The sequence below is a fragment of the Thermobia domestica genome, chromosome 7 (assembly GCF_964235325.1).
Source record: "Thermobia domestica chromosome 7, izTheDome1.hap1.1, whole genome shotgun sequence".
Taxonomy (NCBI): Eukaryota; Metazoa; Arthropoda; class Insecta; order Zygentoma; family Lepismatidae; genus Thermobia; species Thermobia domestica.
Genome location: NC_137460.1, coordinates 199,186,024 through 199,213,502, shown reverse-complemented (window position 1 = coordinate 199,213,502; position 27,479 = coordinate 199,186,024).

The window sequence follows — 27,479 nt, the reverse complement described above, 5'->3', positions numbered from 1 at the left end:
GTGGATGTATTTACATTGCAATTTGTGGTAATAAAGATATTATGATTAGAAAACAATATTGTAATAAGTAAGTTTAATTTCTTCATCCATACCGCAAGTTTTAGGGGCCCCTTATACCTCGCCGCCCCCCGAATATCGATATCGAAAATTTCGAATGATATATTAATGTCCATATATTCGCGATATCGAATGTTGATATATGATAATATATATATCGACGATAGCGATCTATCAACATATCACAGGCCCAGGTCCGAGAAGTGATGCTTGAAATATACTGGAATCAACAATCAAATTCTAAATAAGTTCTCCATTTCCGTATTCAATGTTGAGGGGGAAGGGTGTGAACCCGAATAGAAATTTTAAGAAAAACAAATGTTAAGATAAAAGTAGGTTTTCCGTCTCCCCTTGAATATAAAAATTAACAGAAAACTATTACTGCAATTTACCTTTTACTTCTGTTTCTGATTGTTATCACAAATCAGCGACAGTACACGTGCTTTACAAAGTAAACTAATACACTCTATTACTTTTTACAACCAAGCAACCCCAGAAGATGAATTTCCTGTGATATTAAAGTGGAATGTTCTACAAAATAGTCATAATTCATTGGTCATATTTCTATCAGTACTTTGATACGGACTAAGAGCTACAAGACTAACAGAACTAGAAATTAGAGATTTCATTCCTTTTTTTCTCTCAGACTAAAAGACTTCTGCATTTTCCTAAGATTTTCATTTTCTTAACATAAGTCCCCTATCCTGGGCTAATTCTGGCTACCGCGGTTTCAAGGTAATCAGTAAACGAAAGAGCAAACTTTGTCGACTCCCAAGTGTCGACAGTTTGTGAGAAGATATTTCACAGTTCATGTTGTTATTTCTTCGTTACAAAAACACTTCTAGTTGACTCTATTCATGGTGAATTACTGAACTTATAAAGATTGACAATTATTGAAAAATGAATAATTATTTTTAAACATAAAAGGCGTTACAGTTCAGTAGAATGTAGTAGTAGAATGCAGAAGTGAAAGAAAATATTGTTTTTTTGTTGAGATGTGCAAACTGAATGTGAATAATAAGTGTTTCCCATTCTCTTGTCCAGAGGTGGATCTACGATGGACTTCTGGGGGCTCGGTGGTTGGTAATACTCCTATTTAGAGCTACTTTTAAGAGCTCCAAACTCTGGAATGGGTTTTATTTATATATAAAATAACAAATATTCCCTTTCTGGGAGGCAATCGCCATGATCGCCCACTGGATCCGCCCCCGCTCTTGTGTAGCAGACTTTGAAGATATTTAGTTCGTGTCTGCTCCTGCGATAGTGATTAAGGATTGTAACATCTGGATAATTTTTATACTGATATCGGATAGAAACTTATCCGGATTTGCATTATACGGTTGACGGACAACAAAACGGATGACGGATAACGGATAATATCAGGATAATGGATGACGGATAATATCCGGATAGCGAATGACGGATAATATAGATAACGGATTCTATCCGCATGATGAATAACGGATGACGGATAAGATCCGGATAACGGATGTTATCCGGATGTCGGATAATGTCCGGATAATGGATTTATCTGGATAATTTATAAAATTAAGATAACGGATAATATCTGGATAATAGAACATTCGGATAACTGATTACATCCGGATGACGAATAAAGGATAATATCCGGATAAAGTATGTGGTTTGAAAAAGACAATATAGGAGAGGGACTTATCAATGCTTTCTCCTCATGAAGTTATTAAAAGACGATCATCGGGCAGTGGTCTTTACCATTGAAAGATATTGCTTCTTAAAATGTTTCCTAGTAACTTCCAATTTTCTTGTTCTTGTTGGGCGCGGTGGCTAATGGTAGACCGCTTACTTTAGCGCGTGGGGTCCTTATTGTTTCGATCCCCGGCCAAATAAGTTTGCGGTGGACAAGATCGTATCCGTAGCTTCTCTCAGGGTACTCCCGCTTCTTGCCACTTTTCACTCCATCAATTCTTCTATTATCATTGACTTGCTTTAATCATTCGGCACGGCAGCTCAGTGGTAGAGCGCTTCCTCTTTTGCGTGGGGTCCTTATTGTTTCGATCACCACCCAAGGAAATTTGTAGTGGACAATATCATATCCGTGGTTTTTCTCACGGTACTCCTACTTCTTCTCACTTTTCATTCCACAAATTTCTCTATTATTATTCACTGGCTTTAATCATTGCGCGCGGTGGCTCAGTGGTATAGCGCTTCCTCTGGTGGACCAATTAAGTTTGAGGTGGATGAGATCGTATCTGTGGGTTTTGTCAGGGTACTCCCGCTTCCTCCCACATTTCATTCCACCAATTCTTCTATTATCACGGACTTGCTTCAGTCATTGCGCACAGTGGCTCAGTGGTAGAGTGCTTCCTCTGGTGGGCCAATTAACTTTTAGTGGACAAGATCATATCCATGGGTTTTTCAGGGTACTCCCGCTTCCTCCCACATTTCATTCCACAAATTCTTCTATTATCATTGACTTGCTTCAATCATTGGGCGCAGTGGCTCAGTGGTAGAGCGCTTCGTGTGGTGTGTCAAGTAAGTTTGTGGTGTACAAGATCGTATCCGTGGGTTTACTCAGGGTACTCCAGTTCCTTCCCACTTTTCATTCCACCAATTTCTCTACCATCATTGATTTGATTTAATCATTGGGCGCGGTGGCTCAGTGGTAGAGCGCTTCCTCTTGTGGTAAAGGTAAGTTTGTGGTTTACAAGATTGCATTCGTGGGTTTCTTGAGGGTACTCTCGCTTCCTCCCATATTTAATTCCACCAATTCTTTTATTATCATTGACTTACTTTAATCATTGGACACTGTGGCTCAGTGGTTGAGCGCTTCGTGTGGTGTGCCAAGTAAGTTTGTAATGGACAGATGGTATCCGTGGGATATTCAGGGTATTCCCGCCTCTTCCCACATTTCATTCCACCAATTCTTCTATTATCATTGACTTGCTTCAATCATTGAGCGCAGTTGCCCAGTGGTAGAGCGCTTCCTCTGGTTGGCAAAGTAAGTTTGTGGTGGAGAAGATCGTATCCGTGGGTTTTCTCAGGGTACTCCAGCTTCTTCCCACGTTTCATTCAATAAATTTTCTACTATCATTCACTTGCTGGAATCATTGGGCACGGTGGCTCAGTGGTAGAGCGCTACCTCTTGTGCGTGGGGTCCTTATTGTTTCGATACCCGTCTAAGAAGTTTGTGGTGGACAAGATCGTATCCGTGGGTTTTGTCAGAGTACTCCTACTTCTTCCCACTTTTCATTCCACAAATTCCTCTATTATTATTGACTGGCTTTAATCATTGCGCGCGGTGGCTCAGTGGTATAGCGCTTCCTCTGGTGGACCAATTAAGTTTGAGGTGAATGAGATCGTATCTGTGGGTTTTGTCAGAGTACTCCCGCTTCCTCCCACATTTCATTCCACTAATTCTTCTATTTTCATTTACTTGCTTTAATCATTGGGAGCGGTGGCTCAGTGGTAGCGCGCTTCTTCTGGTGGGTCAAGTAAATTTGTGGTGGACAAGATCGAATCCGTGGGTTTTCTCAGTGTTCTCGTGCTTCTTCCCACTTTTCATTCCACCAATTCCTGTTTTGTCATTTACTTGCTTTAATCATTGGGAGCGGTGGCTAAGTGGTAGAGCGCTTTCTCTGGTGCGTGGGGTTCTTATTGTTTTGATCCCCAGTCAAGTAAGTTTGTTGTGGACAAGATTGTCTTCGTGGTTTTTCTCAGGGTACTCCCGCTTCTTCACACTTTCCATTCCACCAATTTCTCTATTATCATTGACGCTTTAATCGTTGGGCGCGATAGCTCAGTGGTAGAGCCAGGGTTGGGTAATTACGCGTAAAAAAGGTTTTCTACGTGACGTGTAAAATACGCGTAAAAAACGCGTAATTTACGTAAAATACGTAAAGTACGTAAAAAACTTAGAAACAGGTCTACAAATTAAAAGAAAACGTTCTACGCGCTGAGCTTTAAAAAATTCTTCCTAAAATTGTATGGAATCTAGCTGGATTTTGCAAAACTTAATCCGTAAGCATAAACTGGGAATTTTGTATTGGCTTTGTAAAGTAGCATTGTATAATACGGTTTGCACGCGTGACTGTTCAAAACCCATTTCATCATGTTTCATGTTTTAAACCCTCTGTAATCGAGAAAAGTTTTATGCCAGAGAAGCCATGGAAGAAATTACTGTGCAATATAACAACAATGGTAAGCCTTCGTGGTCTCCATTTGTGACGACTTTCTGCAATGTCTGAGAAAAGCATCACGAACAAGTAGAGGAGCTTCTGTTGGAAAACCTCAGCTCTTCAGGAATAACTAGCTACCAGCAATATCGGGGAAAATGTGGAAATTTTGAAGAACTTATGAAGAAGGGAATTACAACACCACGCACATTCTGGTATTTCGCTACTCGGTAAAATAAGGAGTTGTCGGAATTTGCTATGAAGTTACTGAACATCCTATAGCATCTTCAGCGCAAATTGATAGACTTTTCCCCAAATTGGTCCTTTGTCCATAACGTCACAAGAAACCGGCTCAGCTTCGAACGTTCGAAGAAACTACTTCAAATATACTACACCCTCAAATTACAAGACCACTCAAGTTATGAATAGTAGTGTGATTAAGAGTATTGTGTTCGAATTGTACTAAACTATAATGGAAATGGCATGTAACTTTTTTTTTAGAATTAAAATAATGGCTAAGTTTTAAATGAAATGATATACGCAGTTTTATTGGAACCAAGTGAAATATATTCAGTATTCGAACTAGGAAGAAAGACAAATTGTTTCTTTCAAAAAAAAAAAAAGTAGTTCAAAATTCTGTTGAGTATTTTCTTCAGTTTTGTCTATTTATTATGAGCATGAAAAATGTCCACATTAAATGTTCAAATGATAGTCAAGTGCTAAGGGAAGTAATATATTTAGTGTTGTTGTTGGACTTGGAAGAAAAGAGCAAAATAAATGAATTCATTCCGAAAAATTTAGTGTAATGTTCTGTTGGGTGCTTTTATATTTTTTCAGTTGTGTGTGCTTAAAATGAGAATCTAATAACTTTTACATCGAAAATTCAGTATGTCCAGTGCTAAGTGAAGTGGTATATATAGTATCGTTCAGACGTGGAAGAAAAACAAATCAGTTTATTCTAAAATTTCATTATTTCAATATTCTGATCACTACTTTTCGTATCAGTTATGTGTGTGTGTTAGTGTGTAATATAAGGTAAAATGAGCCTAACAGTCAATCTCTTTTTCTTTTCTTATAGAAGTTTCAAAGTATACTGAAATGTTTCGAGTTTTATATTAAAAGCTGCAAAGGTATAACAATAAATTGTTATAATCAAAAGGTTACTTGATACTTTTAAACATATCCGAACCAACATATATTTTTAATGTGTGTGCTTATATGTTGGGTGATTGTGCTTGGGTGTGCGCTAATAGGTGGAAGGTAGTAGTAGGCCGGGGAGGGGCTATCCAAAATTATCTTTTATTACTATGATTTGGCATGAAATCATTACTTTTAAATATAATGTTTAGAAGATAATAATGTCTTAATGCTTAAATAAGAAAACTAAGCTTACAATATAACCGACTATTCAAAATGATCTTAGTTTTAATGAAAGAAATATAGTATTTTACATCTGCGTAAAAAACTGGTTTTCTACATGACGTATATTACTAGTAAATTACGCGTAATTTACGTAAAATACGTAACAAGTAAATTACCTTGCCAACCCTGGGTAGAGCCCTATCTCTGGTGCATGGGGTCCTTATTGTTTCGATTCCCGGCCTAGTAAGTTTGTGGTGGACAAGGTCGTATTCGTGGGTGTTCCCAGGTACTCTCGCTTCCTCCCACATTTCATTCAAGAAATTCTTCTATCATCATTGACTTGCTTTAATCATTGGAGATGCCTTGGTCCCTTGGGGATTGCGGTGATGTCAGAAATCAGATTCGGTCCCAAGCATTTGGGTTGTGATGTAAACCTTTGCTGTGGTTCAGTCTCAGTATTTTATTACGCGAGATAAAGCCATCCATACAGCTATAAATGTTGTTCTATCTTGCGCAACCAGGTATTGATTTTGAGACAATTCGGAACCAAATTTTTGGGACTTTGAGGCCAGAAACCGATTTCGGACATTACGCTGTCCTCAAACTACTAGGATCTTTCCAATGTTACCATCCGCGTCCAACAACACCATGTTTAAAAGGGAAATAGAAAGGACTCATGTCTAAAACTTCCGCACCCAGTTTCTTGAGGTTCAAGTTTAGGGATCGATTTCTGATATAACCATTGTGCTCAACGGATCAAAACATTTCAAATGTCGCCAACGCCGTCCAATAACTTCATCTTCAATAGGTGAATAGAAGGGACCTGAGCCAATAACGTCAGGACCTCATTCCTTGAGCTTCGTGGCCTGAGCCTGATTTCTGACATTACTACTGAACTCAGGGGCAGTGGTTAGGGATGGGCACGAGCGAGTTCGAGCGAGTTTTTTTTAACTTGATTCGACTCGAAACAGACATCTTTTAGCTCGACTCGGGAACTCGACTCGAAAATTTTTTTCCAACTCGACTCGAAACTCGACTCGAATTTGGATCGAGTTTCGAGTCGAGTCGAGCCAAATCGAGCCAAAACGAGCCAAATCTTGTGTGTAGTTTCAAGTTCCTTTTTCACTTATTCTGCATAAACAATATAATTATTATCAATGTTGCTACTTCCACTACAACTTATTATTATTATTATTATTATTATTATTATTATTATTATTATTATTATTATTATTATTATTATTATTATTATTAAATTCTGTAATTAAGCTTGAAAGATAGGCGGTTTTCATCTAAATACTAAAAAGTAGTTGACTGCCGATTTCGGTAGTCGTCAAATCTAGGACACAAGGACATCGTTCACGAGGTTCTGGGTTTGAGTTCCGGAGGATCAAGTATTCGTGCTTGGGCCAAAATTTATTAAAAGTTATAGCGTGCCAGGCAAACATGTTTAAAACTGTTCTGCCTGGGTCTACGGTTGTCAACGACTTGTGCGGCTTGGCTCACAGCTTATTCAATATCGAACCGAACCGAGAAGTAGGGATGCGTACGAGTCGAGACACAATTTGTAAAATTCGAGCCGAATCGAGACTGCTCGTAAAAATCTTGATTCGACTCGAATGTCTCAAAACTGTTCACATATTTTTAAAAATAGTTTTGAAGAAACTAATCACTCAGAAACAGTTATATATATATATATATATATATATTATACAGGTGCGGATCCAAGTGGAGCTACAGCCCTCTTGACACTCAGATATACACTGAATAAAATAGGCTTCAATCCTGCTTTACACTGGATAAAGCGTCAAACTGTGATTTAGTCGCTCCCTTGATCATATCCTGGATCCGGGGCTTTAAGGGTTCATAGCTGTAAAACTATTGGACCTATCGTTAGGGATGCGCACGAGACGAGTCGAGACAGAATTTTCCTGACAAATTTCGAGTCGAGACACAGCTCTTCCAATAAAAAAGAATACAGTTTTCGAGTCGAGACATCACTTTTACAGCACATTTTCGAGACGAGAAAGCCTCAAATCTTGTCTCGTGCGCATCCCTACCTATCATAGTCGGGTTAAGACTTCACTTAGAAACTAATATGTGCGCTATCCAAAAATACAATGTTTCAGAATCTAGAGTACACATCCGACAATTTTTAGAGAGGAACTTTGGCTATGTGCATATAATTTGAAGTACTCACCAAATACCTGTATAAAAATTGTTGCAGAAGTATGGCAGAATTCTGAAACATGGATATTTGGATAGCGCACATACTAGTTCCTAAATAAGGTCTTGACCCTACTACGGTAGGTCGCCTAGTTTTGGAGCTATGGACTTTTAAAGTTCATTTCTTCATGTTTTTGGCAGCCTATAACTCCGAAATTAAGCATTTGTGCGCCCAGGTTTGTTATTACCTTTTGTCTTATGTTGGTGTCAGGAACAGTATTTCTTCCAGATATGTTTTTGGTGCACTGCCCCCCTCCCGGAGCTCTGAGAGTGCCCCACGGAGGAGACTAAAATATTACGTCTATAATACAATAATAAATAGAATAGTACCAGCAGTGCTCCCCTCACCCTGAACATTTTTTTCTGATAGAACAACTGGTCAGGAATCTCCTTGCATTTTTTAAATGGAGTATCGCATCGCAGTTTGCAGTGCAAATGGGAATGCAATGTAGTGCAAACATGGAAATGCAACATTGCATTTACATGTTTGCACTGCAAATTGAAAAATGTATTGCAAATTGCGATACATCTTTGTGTCTTAAATTACTACGTAAGCTAAAATAAGGAGCAAGTTAAAAATATATTACTATTATTTCCAGAAACTTCCCCCGACTTAAAGGGTCGGTTATTGCAAGAAAAAATGCCTCGACTTTGGATTACAATAATTTTCCACTTTTGTATTTCCTTCCCTTTGTCAGTTTATTGTTACTGGGTCATTCTCCAGATCTTCTCAGGTTTCGGGTGATTATCCTTGTTTCTGAGCGTGTAATAATAAAAAAATGTTCCTTGAAGAAAAGGCGCATTGGCAGCAGATTGGACCTAGCCGATATATCGTATATATAGCATGATTGTGGCTTGGTTAGTAAAACGCAGAAGTGCGTACAGTAGATCAATAAAACAGTAACGGTATTCTTCAATGCCAAAAATACAGTATAGGAAATTACACTCATCTTTGTCTCTCTTTTCTTTTTGCTTTTCATTTGAAGTACTGATATACCTGATACCCATTTACGTTCCTTGTTAAAAACAACATATGTTTTAGCAAGATTTCTTCTGGAAGACGCCGCGAACCCCAAAAAACATCCCGAACAAATGGACTCTCTCTTTCTGTGTGTGTTTGAACCAATGAGTTGTTTTTCCTAAACCTAATTGTTGAATTTGCCGCTGTGGTAAAACTATTTCGCTCAATTTGACAAATAATATAATAAAATATAATACTTATCCAGCAATGAGCGTGGATTGCAAGGAAAAGCAGTGAACCCTAAAGTACCCCTGTAGCAGGGGCGGATCCAGAACGGACTTCTGGGGGGGGGGCGTGAATTGTAATACTGCTACTTAGCTAGTTTTAAGAGCTCCAAATTTTGGGATGGGTTTTATTTATATATAAAATAAGAAAGCTTCCTCTTCCGTGGGAGGGAAGGGGGGCGATTGCCCTGATCGCTCCCTGGATCCGTGTCTGCCCTATAGCCTCTCCCCGAAATTAAATGCATTGATCTATTATTTCCAATTCGAAGACATTTTCGCTTCCATGTTAATGGTGACGGAGTTCTTGTTCTTTGTATCTCTGTATTCAAGAAAATAATAATAATAATAATAATAATAATAATAATAATAATAATAATAATAATAAAGCACCTGAATAATAAAGATATTTTTAACCCTTCTTTAAACTTTCTGTGTATTTCTCTGAATCTGGATATGTTGTTTTATAGTGTATAATGCAAAAAGGCTTCAAACAGCAATCTGGCAAAAATTATTTGTGTAAAAGACACAAACGCCTTATCAGTTGCTCTGCAAAGAACTACTAAACAACTGACGTTCTTTCTGTTTGCCTTTAAACACAATGTTACGATTTACAAGGCACAGACAAAAGTAGAGAGCAACGTGAAATTTCGCCTAAGGGCACCTTCGTTGCTAAACTGAAGATTAGCACTCTGTCAACATATTGCATAGCTATCAATAAGTCACACTCAAAGGTTCTTTCCAAACGTTTTGGTATAACAGGTTAATCAAACTACGCTGTTGTAGGTAAGGGATGAGACTCTAAATGACCGATAAGTGTTGGAGCTCAGAGCCGTAGCTAGAAATTTCGTTGCCCGGGGCGAAGTAGAATTCGGCGTCCCCCGACACTCACCTTACCAAACTTTGACTTTTTCTTTCCGTGCTTTTATTTTTAACATATAAGAGAAACACTTTTTTTTTACCAAGCCGCTTAGACAGACCATTGCAACATCCAAAAGCGATCGTTATGTATTCTTTAACAAATAAGAGCCACTCTTAAGAGGCTTATTTTAGACCTGCTGCTAAACTTGCCAAACTACATTGTATACAAATCCATTTGAAGAACAATTATGAAAAAAGCATGGAGTCGATTCTCCTACGTCAGGACGACCATGTTAGGCATGGAGTTGCTGGACGCGAGTGGTAGCGTTGGAAAGGTCCGGGTCCCCTGAGTGCAGTAGTAATGTCAGAAGTCTGGCCCAGGCCACGCAACTCAAGGAATGGGGTCCTGACGTTATGGATTCGGGTCCCTTCTATTCACCTATGAAAGATGAAGTTGTTGGACGGCGTTGGCGGCATTTGAAAGGTTTTGATCCGTTGAGCACAATTGTGATGTCAGAAATCGATCCCTAAACTTGAACGTCAAGAAACTGGGTCCGGAAGTTTTAGAAACGGGTTCTTTCTATTCTCCTTTTAAACATGGTGTTGTTGGACGCGGATGGTAACATTGGAAAGATCCTAGTCATTTGAAAACAGCGTAATGTTTGAAGTCAGTTCCTGGCCTCATAGAGCCAAAAATGAGGTTCCGCATTGGCTCAATATCAATACCTGGTTGCGTAAGATAGAACAACATTTATAGCTGTATGGATGGTTTTACCTCGCGTAATAAAATACTGAGATTGAACCACAGCAAAGGTTTACATCACAACCCAAATGCTTGGGACCGAATCTGATTTCTTACATCACCGCAATGCTCAAGGGACTAAGACCTCTCCAATGTTTAAAGCAAGTCAATGATGATAGAAGAATTGGTTGAATAAAATGTGAGAGGAAGCGGGAGTACTCTGAGAAAAATCACGAATACGATCTTGTCCACAACAAACTTGCTTGACCGGGGATCGAAACAGTAAGGACCCCATACACGAGAGGAAGCGCTTTACCACTGAGTAACCGCGTCCAATGATTAAAGCAAGTGAATGATAATATAGGAATTGGTGGAATGAGAAGTGGGAAGAAGCGGGAGTACCCTGAGAAAATCCACTAATACGATCTTGTCCACCACAAACTTAGTTGACCAGGAATCGAAACAATAAGGACTCCACGCATAAGAGGAAGCGCTTTACCACTGTGCCACCGTGCTCATTGAATAAAGTAAGTCAGTGATTAATAGAGGGACTGGTGGAATGAAAAAAAGTAGAAGGAAGCGGGAGTACCGTTCGGAAACCCACGGATACGATCCTGTCCACTACACAACTTACTTGGCTGTGGTTCGAAAAAAATAGCACCCCACGCACGAGAGGAAGCGCTCTGCCACTGAACCACCGCGCTCAATGATTACAAGTCAAAGATAATAGAAGAATTGGTGGAATGAAAAGTGGCAAAAAGCGGGAGTACCCTGAGAAAACCTACGGATACGATCTTGTCCAACGCAAACTTACTTGGCCGAGGATCGAAACAATAAAGACCACACGCACCAGAGTAAGCGGTTTACCATTGAGCCCCACAACAAGAACGAGAAAATTGGAAGTTACTTGGAAATATTTTAAGAAGCAATATCTTTCAATGGTAAAGACCACTGCCCGATGATCGTGTTTTAATAACTCCATGAGCAGAAAGGACTGATATGTCCCTCTCCTATATGGTATTTTTCAAACCATATACTTTATCGGGAATATTATCCTTTATTCGTCATTTCATGGATTGTTTGAGGTTGGAGTGAGCGTAAATGTTTTCATACTTAGGAGTCTGGATATGCAAACCTGCTTACCGTGGGGATTTACTTCTGAAGTTATACAAAAACGGTAAAATAAGGAACGTTAACATTCTTACAATGAGAACAGATTTCAATTCCCGGTGGGAGTTAGCGTACGCGCGACTTTATCGTGGGAGACCCGGGTTCGATTCCCGGTGGGAGCTCATGTGTTTCGTATACCATGTTAATCAGTAGGTCTACGTCTCCTATAGCCACGCTGCTGACCGGGCAGTTAAACTCAAAATCACAATCTCCACCACACGGCGGGAGTTTACATGGTTCGGGTTTTACGTTAATCAATATGTCCACGTCATATATGGTCTTGCTGTTGAAAGAGACGTTAAACTCCAAATCAACTCAACTCATTAAGATCAGAGTTTTGAGTTTAATACCAACTTGAAACCATACGTTCAAAATAAAAATTGAAATAAAATGAAATCTTTAAGTTTAACGTCCCATGGTTATGCCGGTTAGGCTAAAGGAGACGGTGATAATGAGAAAGAAGTGAAATGGTGGAATGAAGAAAGTGGGAGGAAACGGGAGAACCCCGAGAAAACCCACCAGCACGGCGTTTGTCCACCACAAAGTCTAAACGGCGCGAGCTGGGATCTAATTAGGGACCCGAAGCACCGGAGGTGAACGCTCTACCACTGAGCCACCGCGGCCCCCAAAATGAAAATTATTCATGCTTCTGATACCTATATATATATATGGAGAGAGAGAGAGAGAGAGAGAATAAATATGGTTGTATTTTTCATAGGTCCGAAGTGGCTTAGTGGTAGTGCGTTCAACTCTGGTGCATGGGATCCTTGGTTCGATCCCAGCTTGCACAAAGTCAGATTTGTGGTGAAGAAACACCGTGTGCGTTCGTTTCTTCAGGATTCTCCTGTTTCCTCCCACCTACATCGTTGCACAATTTTCGTTCACTTCTCATCATCATCGTCTCCTTTACCTAGCCGACATAAGCATGGGACGTCAAACTTAATTTAATTTCATTTCATTGAAAAAATTACTATAATTCATAATCTGCATCTTTATAAAGCAACTTTAACAATTATATGGTTGTATAATGCTTAAAATTGAATTAAATCACAATTGCAGTAATCTGCAATATTTTAGGTTTCTCATTTATTTACATCAAATGTTTAGTTATTTGATACTTTATAGCAAGAATATTAACTGCTATATAAGTCACAATTATATACCTGTAGCGTGGATGACCCTGGTTTTATTCCCAACGGGAGCTCATGTTTTTCGGTTTCTATGTTAATCAGTAGGTCCCGTCTCATATAGCCTCGCTGCTGAAAAGGGCGCTAAACTCAAAATCAACTCAACTCAATAATTACCTATATATTGAATTTAATAATAAGGAGGAAAGCCGAATAAAGAGGGAGACCTTAAAATTTAAAACGTAGAGTCAGTGTGAGTCAGAGAGGTCACGGTGGGTGGTGTGTCACAGTGAGTCACGTCCTGTTGACCCACGACTCACTGACCCACTGACCTACTAACAAATCTTGACCCAATTGACTCACTCTATCTCTGGACTGTACACACAGATAAAGCAGACATATATGTAATCTGACCTTACTTGGCCTTCACTAATTTAAGATAATCTACAAAAAATGAAAGAAAGCAATTTCAAACGCAAGAATATAGAAATGTATTTTCAACGGAACAGAAAAAAACGTAACAGCCCAGATTTGAACCCGGATTTCTCCACTCAGCAAGCAGACGTCTTACCGACTTACCCACGGCATATCTTCCGACTTCTGGTTTTGAAACTTTATTTACATTGCGTGTGTTACGTAACAACGTTACGAGATGTCCTTACTGTTGTGTTAACACGCGTTCCGTAAATTTTAACCCTCAATCAATCCGACACACACACACACACACACACACACACACATATATATATATATATATATATATATATATATATATATATATATATATATATATATATATAGATAGATAGATATGTTGGTGCACCAGTAAGCTCCCAAGTACAGATTAATTCATTCTTGATTTTAATCTACAGAACAAATGCTTTTTATGAAAGCAAGGGGACTGCTACCCATAGATGGCTAAGTGAGGTAAATAAAATTTAAACTTCAAATGGAACTGGGGTGGTTCGCCGACAATGGCTGATTTAACACGTTTGATAACAGCGCGGGTAAGAGCTTACTTATAGATAGAGCCTGTGTAGGTAAGTAGATACCCCGTGAGACTGTAATTCTAAGGGTCTGGGGTTCGAGTCTCGGCCTAGACTGAGTTAAAAATTTTTTCAAGGAATTCAGCACTATAAATGATGTTCGCGTTTGATACGGAGAGAGATTTATCCTATGAAGGGAGAAAAACCAAGACGGGGGTAGGGGGAAGGACGGACACTGTTTATCCTTAAGTGTTAATATTTAATTTATTCCCATGTCTTTTGCTCTTTCCTTTCCTTCTTTTCTCATTTTGTTTAGCTTTCCGTACTTTTTCGGTTTCTGCATGAAGCGTATTATTCTTTTCGTTTTCTTTGCATTAATTCCTATCTCTTTGAACTTAATGTGAATGGAATTTCTGCAGATTTATCTCGTGGTTGTTTCTCTAAATGATGCTCTCAGATAGTAATACTTTTTCCTCCAAATGGAGGAATATCCTGGCATGTTATGTTTCCGGGCACGTATTTGCTGTCATGTTGGTTGTCCAACTATCAGACATCGAATGAAACTATTCTGCTACTGGAAAAAGCTATCATTTCTTATGTATCCAACCTCCATTTTCTACTGTCGCTGACTGTACTATGTGCATGTTAAATAATGTGTCTTTATTCCTATGTAGAATCTAAAAAGTTTCTTGGAATTTGTTGAATAAGATGTCGATAGAGTCTTCATACTCTCATGACTGATATTAGTTTTTTGTGGCGTAACTTTTCTGTTAGATATCAAATGAAAGGATAAGTCACGAGGATTCAAAATATATTTTATAGGTATTTTATTACATATAACATAGGAAATAAAATAATAAATTCTTTATTAGGCAAGTAGCCAGGATTTTGTGAAGGGGGGTCCGTGATATGAAATACTGTGGTCATCACACCAGGGGCTCGATCATTCGAAACAATTTTACTGGAACATATATTGGTTCGTTTAGCCAGGATTTCGTACCGGGGGGGGGGGGAGGGGAGTGACATGAAATTCTGAAGGCCCAGGAGCTCGATCAATCTAAACTACTTTACTATCAACATATTGGTTTGTGAGGATATGTTGGTATTTTAATAAAGTATGAAGAAATCTCTAGTAAAATAAAAAAAAAAAAGTATTGAAAAAGATTATACAATATTTACATCCTTCCTCTGTTTATTCAAATATAACTATTTTCCTTCCATTATGACCTCTATTATTATAAGAAGTACGTACTCAATAATGTCTTGTAAAATATTCCGCAATTCTGCGTTCCTTTTTCTGTTGAATTAAATGTTAACAGAAGTTTCTTTCCATATAGACTATATTTTTGTTTTTATTATTCCGTCAACTACTGTCTGTTTCAAATGACAGGTTAAAGGAGCAGTAGAAAATTGGTTTTGAAATAACATGTTTGATATTGCAAGGATGCGATGACGAAAAATTATGATAAAAAATGTCCACGCTGTTACACAACGGCACTCTGCTTTCGGAAGCTTGAAACCTCCCTGCCCAGTAGCAGAAATTCTGAGAATTCCGCAACTTTTCTAGAAATTCCCTCACTCTTCCAGGATATACCGCTCACCTCGCAACCATGTATAGCAAGTAATACAAATTTCCTCATAAGAAAGAGTAACCAGAAGCTTCCTGTAGTTTATATTTAACGCTGTTCCTTCTTTTTCTCATTTCATTTTATTTCGTCCTTCCCTAATTTTTTCATTTCTGGTCTCTAAGGGGGGCCCGGACACCCCGGACACCCCTTGGCTACGTGCCTGTCTCTATTCAATAAATAAGTAAACTCAGTAGTTTTCAAGTTCTTGCAGAATGAACAATTTCTGGTTCCAAACACTCGCTCGCCTATAATGAAAACGTACAAGGAGCTTAATTTTGAAATGAAATGATTTTTTTTCGAGTTTTACGTCCCACGATTATGCAGGCTAGACTAAAGGAGACGGTGATGATGAAAACATGAATGAAATGTTGGAATGAAGAAAGTGGGAGGAAACTGAAGGACCCAGAGGAAACCCACGCACACGGTATTTGTCTACCACAAGATTCACTTGGCGCGAACTGGGATCGAACCTGGAACCCCATGTGCCAGAGGTGAACGGTCTACCACTGAGCCACCGCGGCCCCCCAAGAGCTCAATTTTGAATAGAAGTCGTGAGTACAAGTGCACATGTTTCTAGATCTGATAATTAACTCATTTGTGGCTATATGATCCGCGTACTCGTCGTCGGGTGGCAGACCCGCGTTCGATTTCCGGAGGAAATTCATGTAGTTCGGATCACTCGTTCGGCTCTAGGTCCAAATTTTATAAAACCTTGTTGTTGAAGGGGACGATAAACTTTAATCCGTCCATCCAACCATAGATCTGCTAGTAAGAACACTAAGTCATCATGTAATAGTAGCTCTGAATCCTAACATTTTAGGTAGATTCTCAGCTAGAGGAAACGTTAGGAGTGGGGATACTAAGTTTTAGTTGTAGTTTACACTGGTAGAAGAAATTCAACGTTCTACCCTTCTTCCTCCTGATGCGTGTCTGCGTTTACATAGTAGTTCAAAGATTCAGGAGAGCAGTACGTACGCCACTGCAAACGGGAGAAAATGGTTCCTGATTCTCTTATCACAAGCCCATACAATTTTATTTTTAATCTCATTGTTTTCCCCCTTCAGTTTGTTTATTCATTTCTTAGCACAAAATTGCATATAACATTTTTTGTTTAATTAGTTGGCAACATTTCTGCACTGCAGTCTGCATTGTTTACAAGGGGTGCAAAGCTTCGTGAAAATCAGAATACATGCAGAAAAATGGTTGGTAAAGTTTGAATAAAATCCCATGTTATTAGTAAATGTGCTCAACGTACAGTTTCCAAGTATACAGGAGAACTTAAATGGACAGAACGTTAGAGGCAGTGGCGGCTTTAGGATGTATGCACGGGTTCATACAAAAAAAGTTGAAAAATATATAAACACTAAAAGATATAATAAAGAGTAAATATATTTTCCACTATTTATATTAATAGTAGATAATTATTTGACAAATAACATCAACCATTCGTGTAAAATTTATTTCCTCCTGTCATTAATCAATCAAATGTGTATATGCATTCATAAGCGAGGGAGCGGACCTACCCAAAATTAAAATCCTAAAGCCGTCCATGTGTAATAACTGCATATTCTGTCTGGTTCTGTATAGTGAATTTCGTACGAAGAAGGTGGAAGTGCGTTGCTTTTTGATGAGTGAGAATTTATTTGCTTCTTAGCGGGAAATTTCAGGGGTCATCATCAGTATATTACTCCTCAAACTCTAGGAGACAAGGCATAAATTACCATTCAATCGCTCGCTCTAAAAGGTATCATAACAAGCAAGATCATTGAAACAAAATGCGCGGACGCGCCTGCAGTTCAAGTTCCAATTGTAAATTTTTCGCTATCTCTGATGATCCTCGATAAATATGAAAATCAGTTGAAAACAAAAGAGTATTATGAGGGGCTTACTAATCCTCTTTAAAGAATTATTTACTGTTAAAGGAAGACTTAAATCTAAAATGCCAAGTGTCTCGCATGGACTTCTTTAATTTCACACTAATTCTATTGCAGAAAATGCTGTCATCTACTGGGTATATGTGCACTAAATTGTACTTCGTTACTTTTCCTTGTTATAGATTCCTTGCTATCAGATTTTATTTTAGGGGACGACCGGGGGTTGTGCACCCTCACATTCCTAGATTTACCCTGTTTCTCCAGAATATGATTAAATACTAGAATTAAATTATAAGATACACAGGCATAGGCGGAACTAGAGGGGGGCTAGGGGTGCCCCCCAGAAGCAAAGCCGGCTGTCCAGAATTTTTCTAATGTTACTGGACCGAATTTTTCTAATGTTATTAATTTACCTCAATTTACGCAGAACAGTTTCAATGATGCTTGCATTCGACATTTAATAGTGTTTGTACTCGTCCGCCCATCTACTTTCTTTTTATGGTGTGGCGCCTGGATGTAATAAAATCCCAGGATCACTGTGATAATGGACAGTATAGCGACCTCTCAATTTGCACTATATGCGGTTATTTGAATTTGATAGCTTTATAATGTAAATTATTTTTGTATTGACGTAGAAAGTTTTACTTGTTTACATATGTATGATAAACCAGTCTGCAGTCTTACTGTTATTATTTTATTTATAGAATAGTAATGATTGATTAATTAAGATTCGCAGAGCAAATTATTAAGGTATACTAAGAAACAAAAGAAGCCGAACTCTTGAACTTCTAAACTCAAGCAATTACCTTCTACATACATGCATAAAATACCCATTCAAAAGTCAAGGATGTTATAAATAGAGGATCTGCCCATATGTATCTTCATCCTATTAAATCGATGAAAAAAAAAACAGCACAGACACGTCTGATTGGCTACTCTCGTTTCCGCCATCGTCTGATTGGCTACTTTCGTTTCCGCCATGATTGTTGGCTCAAAACATTGCGATCCTATTGGGCGGAGTGGGCTGAGTAGGGATGGTGAAACTGTGTCGTATGGCTTCAAGACTTTGCTGTAAGGGCAGATCCTCGATTTTATAAGATCCTTGTCAAAAGTCACTATTCAATATCGTTTGTTGGTTTTCCTTCTTATTCTTATTCTTCTTGTTATTATTAGTGAACTGAAGTTTGTAGTTACATTCTTAAGATGTAAACTGTAATCAGGCGCGTACCCAGATATTTTTGTGCAGGCTGCTGAAAGTTGAGAGGGGTACAATATTCCAAGACACAGACAGATTATTCTGCATCCGAGTAAACGATAAATAATTTCCAAGTAGCGGAATTTGTGCACGCCAGGAACACTTTTTATATTTTGATTATTCGCTTGATTCTTGTAGTATGTGACGAGATAAACACGATGGCACCAAAATTATCGAAATTGCACCGGGGAAATATGGATAATTTTGGTAATTTTGTAGTTTTATATGTAAAATGAACAGGTTGGAGGAAACTGGACACCATCTTTTTTCGCTTGATGGGGCCCATTCACAAGTTCTGCCGACTACGGTGAAGTCACGCTTACTGGGCCGTAATATGTTTCTGAAGATCAGATTGATAGAACACAGATTATTGGTAATAAAACAGGCACCATCATTATCTTAAATTTTTTGTACCTGCCTACTCTTGATTTATTCTTAAGTTCTAAAAGCTCGTAATTTGTTCCAATGCATTACTCATCAACAAACACTTCACAATGTCTTCGAAATTATTCGTATAAAATTAATTTCTTTACAAACTAAAATTGATTTCACGAATCTGAAATAGTTTGTTTTAATTGAAACATTGCACTTCGTGAAAGTGAATGAGGAACACGCCAAAAGAATTGGCATGTCTACCTAGCAAGATTGAGATCTTCATCTTGCCTGAATGACTGGGTGGTTCTTCTCGGCAAGGACTTTGTCAACTATCAAGAGAGCTAGGCCTACTAATAATGCTAGCTACACTTACTGAATGGGAAGTAACCAAGGGCTTTAGTTTGAGAGTAGTCTATCCTATACGGGAATAGACTATTGGACTCTACATATTCTTAGAGAAGTTCCAATGGATTACTGAGGACTCTTGTGCACAAGTGCTCTTGAACGCTCTTATATTAATTATAATTTAAGCTTTCGTGTTGTAAGAGTACAAGAGCAGTGCATCTTCACCTTGAACATTCTCTGTAGAACAGGGAGAAAAAATCTTTTCCGTGATCGCGAGATCTCTATTATTTGTCGCCGTAACCGGTGTAAACAACTATGGAAAACCGGGACAGGACCGCAAACTGGAACTGTCGCCCCAAAAGCTTCTTCCGCTAACTGGGAGAAGACTCCTTATTTCTTTTTGCAAAGGCTTAAAAGAACCGACCAGAATAGACGCCTAATGTCCAAACCCATACATTCGCGTCGTGGGGCCTTTTAGTACCTAAGCAACTGCTTGGCGAACGAACATGGACGGGCTGCTCACCAACCCGCATTAGCAGACAGCATGTGAGTCAATATCTGGACCCCTACTTTCTTTACACTTAAGGACCCAGCCTCAGACGACCTCATTGCCCAGAGGACGGAATGCAACTGGCAACAGCAGCGGTTAGTCCTGCAGTAAGTCAGGGGATCAAAATGCCGGGTTTTGACTGTAGAGTGCCAGGACACCGGCACGGCAACTCGAAAGGACCTATACGTGTCCATTCTAAACTGTCAGTCACTAGCAGGAGAAGACAAATTAGAAGAATTGCAGAATGAACTCAAGAGGATAAAGTTGGACATTATAGGATTATCAGAGGTGTGTTGGCGGAATGAAGAACAGTTCGAACTACGTCAGGGAACACGTTCTACTATAAAGGAACAGAAACCGACAGGCGTTCGCTTTATAATTAATAAAGACCTGAAGATATGGATAACAGAAATTGAAGGAATTTCAGATAGAATCGCACAAGTAGTAATAAAGGTAAATAAGCGATACACTATGGAAGTTATACAGGTATATGCTCCAACAACGTCACATCCTGAAAGAAGCTGGAGGATCTATACGAGGAGATGCAGAAGATTTTGGATAGTAGCAAATCACATTACAAAATTGTGATTGCAGACCTCAATGTGAAAGTAGAAACTAAGCAGAGTAGTGACACGAAAGTAGGAAGCTTTGGATTTGGCAAACGAAACAAGAGAGCAGAGAAATTAGTGGAATTTTCAGAAGCCAACAGACTGATCGTTTCCAATACATTTTTCAAGAAGCTGCCCCAGAGGAAGTGGACATGGAAAGGCCCAAATGGAACTAAAATCGTAATAGACTATTCTTCATTCAACGACAGTGTTGCCAACAAGTTGATGCAAAAAGTCGCTAAATAGGAGTTGAAAGGACTCCAATTTTGGGTGAAAAGTCGCTAAAAAATTTTCGTGGAATTTTGCCTATATATATATATATATATATATATATATATATATATATATATATATATATATATATATATATATATATATATATATATATATATATATACAGAAAGGCCCAAAAGTAGGTATACAGTCGTAGTATCGCCATAACTTCTTGTTTGTAACTTCTTTTCTCTTTGTGTTTTTGGATATCTTCGATAGTTCAGTCGTAATGTGTGTCGCAGCCTTCTGGGTAGGTTTGAAGAACATAGAAATGTTGAATGAAGATATTTGGAACATTTGCCACCTGAAAATTGTAATTAAGATGCTACTCTATGCCTACTTTTGGGCCACTCTGTATATATATATATATATATATATATATATATATATATATATATTCAAGCAGCCGATTCAGCCGTGTTCTATCCACTGCTCTCCCTTTTCTCGGAATAACGAGAAAGTAGGATCTGGCCAATAGTAGCAGTCTGTGCTCACGATTGTGTTCGCGAAGAAGCCTCAGTCAAATTCACTTGCCCTGGACCCCAGATTGTCTTGCGCCGCTACTGCTTTTGTACAGTTTCTAATATCAGACGTTTTGTTGACGGTAGCAGAAAACATTTTAACTAGACTTGTTTACTTGAAATTTATAGATCGATTTTTATCCGTGTAATTTCGTCATGCTATTTTGAGATTTTCGTATCCCTGTGGTCCAGTCATCGACAAAAGTGAATAATCGCTTGTTAAAATAAATTAGTAGAGCACCTCCATGGTGGTAGGTGACGAAATAACTATGCCGTCTCAAGACTCTTTTGCTCTTGGCTCTAATGGAATGATTGAAAGGCATGACTCTCCACAATCTCAATATTCATTAAGTTAGGTTTGCCATATTTTAAAATTAGAAAAGCGGGGCATCTGGCATCCTTCGAACCATTTTTTAATTGTTTATTTTGTATTTTTATTACTTTTTTGGTGATATCTTTGTTAAGTGACACTTTCAATCTACTTTTCTAACGAAACTAAAGTAAACCAAATTTAGTTTTTGCCTTTAATGTTTCGTTAATTTAACGAATATGAGTGTCGAATTGTAAAATAAGTATTAAGTAAGTATTGCAGTAAGATATATGTAATTGTAAGGATATCTGTAAGGCAAGTCCTTCCCCAGAAAGAAAAGCAAGCGATATATGACATACTACAACATATTTAGAAGTCTTGGTCCATCTCATAAAATTTCTAAACATTTTTAAAGATTGCTAATTGAAATCGTACGAACATACAAAATTACCGCGAATTCACATTATATGAAATGCAGCATGAAAGAAAAAATATGATATTAATAATGAATCTAATCTAAACAAAGTGCTAAGGATACCATAATTCAATTTGCAATATTTTTTTCTGGGACTGAAAAGTAAAGTAGTATAGCGTAAGTCATAAAATATTGATTTCACAGGAGAAGCGAAACACTGTTTTTAAAACAATATTTTGTTGAATTGCGTCGATTGTTTGTTGACGGAAAAAAATCACTTCCTGCGATCCAGTTGCTCACATCTCAAAACTTTCCTAGTGTTCCTCGTACTAATGAAGTAAAAAAATATGATAACTCAATTTCGGCCAAAAAATGACTTGGCATAGTTTACCTCTCAGCCTCAGATATAAAAACTAGGCGAACATATAGATTAGGTAAAAACACAGACTTGTACAGCTAAGCTGGACAGAATTGTCATCAAAGAAATACGCAATCACGAGACCCACTGAGCGCGACTCGCGATTGAGATTGAGACAGAGATGTAGCGGTTTACGTTGAATATAACATTTTATCAACAAAGTCGTCTTAGATTTTTCTGCAATCTAAGAAACGGGTGATTTTTCGTGATTAAGATATGATTAAAAGGGGGACGAGTATAGGGCCTGAAAGTCGGATGGTACCTGCTAAAATCGGGTAAAATGCAACCCTACATTAATTCTATCACGCGTACATTACAGCGAGTGAACGAAGTTGTCTGTCCTGGGCAGTGAGTCTCCACAGTTTCTCGTGGACCTCGGGATAATGAAGAAGAAGTAGGATATTACTGCCAATAGTGACAGACTACGCTCACGATTGTGTTCGCGAAAGAGCCTCAATCAAGTTCTGCAAAAGATCCCGGGCTCCAGCTTGCCTTTCGCCGCCACTAGTAAAGGGAACGTGATTGTAAGAAATATGTATTTATTTATTTATTAAGTTTCGCTATTAACCCCTTAAGTGGGTAACCCGTCTTAAGATGCTACACGATATGTATAGTTTGAATTTTAACCCATCTAAAGACGCAAGTTTGTTTGTGCTATTCCTGTAAATTAAGGACGGTAATGCATTTCTTTACCGTTTGAAACTTTGAACATTTTAGAATATTTTTCCGTGGCAACTTCTTTATATGATCTGGCAATTTGTATTCGGAGTAAAATGGCATCTTGCAGAAGAAATTCTGGACGTCTCTCTGATGAAGGAATAGCTGAGATTCTGCTTAGAAGTGAGGATAGTGATTATAATGAGTCTCTGAATGATGATGATGACCTTAGCTTGGAACTCAGTACTTCCAGTGAGTCTACAGAGTCCTTTCATGAAGTAACAATGATAGGTGGTCGGATGTTGTGTCAGAAAGACCCCGATTTGTGTTCAAGGGAAATGCTGGTGTGAAAGGGCAGGTAAATGATTGTAGTGACATATTGTCCATTTTTGAGAAATTTTTTGACAATGAATTATGTGAACTCATTGTTGAGGAAACAAATCGATATGCTCGGCAGAAGATTGGCCGAAAACAGTTCTCAGGAAAAATGAAACCTAGATCTCGCGATAAGGCTTGGGTGGATACAACAGTAAATGAATTGAAAGCATTTCTCGGTTTACTTATTTTGCAATGTATAATCTGGAAAGCAACAAATCAGATGCATTTTTCACGAAATAAAATCCTTGAAACACCAGTATCTGGTGAAATCATGTCACAGAAACGCTTTATTTTGCTGACTGAGTTTTTGCACTACAGTAACAACGAAACACCAAGTAAAATGACTCTAATCCTCATCTGAGAAAAATCTTGCCTGTATTGACAAATCTTGTTGAAAAGTTCAAAACATTTTATGTGCCAGATAAATGTAATTGATGAATCTGCTTTTATGGAAGAGTCGTCTATTATGGAAGGCATACATTCCAATCAAGAGAGCGCGATTTGGCATAAAATCTTATGAACTTTGTGAATCAAAGTCAAGTTACATATAGAACATTATATACGGTAGAAATCACTAGTAAGAAAAACATTATTGCTAGCTCTAACATTGAACATTTAGGCAAACCTGCACACATTGTTCTGCTCTTGATGGAAAGTTGTTGAACCAAGGATACTTTCTGTATGTTGATAATTATTACACATCCTTGCCTTTGTTTGAATTTCTGGTAGATCATGAAAGGATGCTGTGGGAACTGTGTGCGCTTCCAGAAAAATCTTCCAAAGGAAATAATTACCAAAAAAATGAAAAACGAAGAATCTCTTTCTGCACGGAGAGCAAAAGTTATGTTGCTCAATTGGAGGGACAAAAAAATTTACGCATGATGAGCACTGTCCATAATGATTCCATGCAGGCCACTGTGAGAAGAGGAAAGGAGCATGTAAAACCACGAGTTTGTATTGAATATTCAAAAGGAGTGGGAGGCGTTGACAGGAAAAATCAGTGTTTACAGCCCTATTCTATTGCAGGAAAGCGAATGAAAAAGTATTACCAAAACGAGTTTCGTCAGCTGCTGGATTACGACATTTTCAATGTCTTTGTGATTTACAGCAAATGGCTGGATGTATGTCACAATTACAATTTAGAGTTGAACTTGTTAGCAGATTACTTTCAGCATATTCCAGTGCAGCTGAGAAAGCAGCTGTAGGCAGACCATCCACAGCAGTGTGTCTTACTCGACTGTCAGGGAGGCACTTTCCACCGTACACGCCAACTTTGGCTACGAAGCGACATATACACAGAAGATGTGCTCTTTGTGCAAAAGGATGACAAAGGAAAACCAATAAGGAAAGAGACTGTGTACATGTGTGACATTTGTGATGTGGCTTTATGTGCAGCGCCATGCTTCAAGATTTACCACACAGAGAGAAAACTGTAATAAACCACATTTCCGAACGAGATGTACAAGCAACTTGTGTACAACTTTTGTACTGTATTGTTTGTTTGTTGGGTGGGGTTAGGCTAACCTAACTTTAAGGACAGGTTGGGCCAAATTTGTATAACTAATAACACTGCAGAACATTGCAATTACAACTAACTGTCATATAATTACATCATATATATGTTATACTTTTAAGTAAATAAATAAAGAAAGAAAGAAAGAAAGAAAGAAAGAAAATTTGATTTTTTTTTGTTTTGAACAAAAATGCCCATTTTGCGGTTAGACTCATACTACGTAATTACACACTTAAGGGGTTAAGGATGCTAAAAGTACTAATTATTGCGTTTATGTGAAAGTAAAAATCAAGATTGTTTCTACGATAGAGTTCGAAAAAACCTCACAAGCAGTCTATTACGTTGAATATTGAGATTTCACATGAAATTTATTTGAATCATTGTGTTTTTGGTGTTTAAAATTATTGAAGTGTATTGTACAATGTTATATATTCATCAAGCAATTACATGCATTTATTCTCTCTTATCTTTTCTAGTTTTAACTTCTGAGTAGTAAAATCCAAGACTCGGTTTAAACCACATAAAGAGTTGGTTTATTTCTCTTGAACTTGGTCTAAATTTAAACCATAATACAAGTTATAAACCCCTTCTTGTAATCGAAACTGACATTTAAACCTAGTCCTAACTTCGATCAAGACGAAACTCCATTTTTGCAATCGGCCCATACTGTACATCGTTTTTTAAATAATTTAATTGAAAAATATTCCGTTGGGTTACAGAAAAAAACCTTTGCAGGGTAAAACAAGGGAACTTCACGATATGGTGCGATTTTTGGACATCGAATTTATTTCGAACCAAAATATTATATTTATATGTATATCACCTTTATTTGGTTGCTTATCAGGGCAATATTTTTCAGATAAATACGTTAGGCAATTCTTCAAATCTATGAAAGTTAGCGAATTTTTACGATGTTATATGTATCTATTTCTGTCAGAAGAAATTTTAACTAAAGACATGTGATAATCTTTTTGGACATAGCTGTACCTAACGTATCTTCATATTCATAAGCCTAATTTCCTAATAGTCCTATTATTTGCGTTTTGTGAAATTTGACACGAAGAAACTAATAGTCTTTTTTCCATAAATGAAAAGGATAAAGATTAATTTAATAAGATAAAGATTAAAAGAACAAAGATAAGATTAATTCAATAGTTTCACATCACATGTTTCAGTGAAACTAATAAATTAACTAATGACAAGGTTCTAATCAAGGTACATTTTTCCTTAATTACCAGCACAATTTGATAATTACCGCAATCAAAGGGAAAATGTATCCTGGCTCCTCAAGGGCTGAGGTGCACCACATGGAGGGAGTAAAGGTTTTAGTATTGAACATATTTTTCAAGCACGTCTTTTGTACTCTTAGCCAGTTTTACCGAGTGTAACCGTTTCCGCTTCTAACGACGAGGACGTGATGCAAGCTAGAAGCATCCGCTCATTCGCTCACTCTGTTTCTTCTCTCTCCCTCTTACATACATTTTTTACGTTTTAGCTTTTAAACTTTTTTGGGGGTGCTTTTTTCATTATTTTGATTTCTAATCACATTTTTGATATACCCATTTCTAAACTAAATTAAGTACATCCTACAAGTAAATGCTACAGAGGTGACTCGACTTGGTTTTTCAGGATATATTCGTAATGGGCATTTCTCAATAGTAATCTGATTGGTTCGTGTACATTGATTGCTGGATCGTGTGGAATTGGCCTGAAATGTGACATCTTGTCGGACTCTTCCTTCGCATTTCAGATTTCTTGAACAACACTTGGATACAGATGGAAGACCCAGGCAGGACGATCAAACGCATTGGCCATCATTTGAGAATGGGTGGCTCTTCCCCAACAGTTTTGGTTAATGATGCAATTGTTTTCTGGTGTATACTTCTCAGATGTATTCAAAATTAGATTCAGTAACTGTTCTTCATTATCTTCAAACAGGTGGATTGTTGCATAGATTTCATTTCTCTGCTCTCACATTTTCTTCATTGTAAGAAGCCTAAGGAAATAGGCATACAATACAAAGCAATGCTTATAGCATTAAACAGGCAGTTTTCATTACTTGGAAGTTTCAACGATTGAAAACGACGAGAATAGAAAATTCAAATCTTTGTGGCGGTAATTTGTGAGTGGACGTTTGGTGGTTTGTATTTGTTGCCTGTCGCGCAGGTGTTCCAAAACCTGGTCTATGAATCTTAAGGAAGGCATGAGTCCATTCAGAAACTCAACTGTTATTGTATTTCTTCGAATTTGATCCAAGGAAACATTTGAATAGTTGATAATTTCACGTTCCGTCAGTCCTCCGAAAATTTCATGTTCCCCACCTGATTGTGGTGGCGAAGGAACAATAGTTAAAGGAGTTGGAGGTAGCTGCCCATCTTCATTATCCTCTTCTTCAGTTATTAAGCCATGATCTTCTAATGTGTCCTCCATTCCCA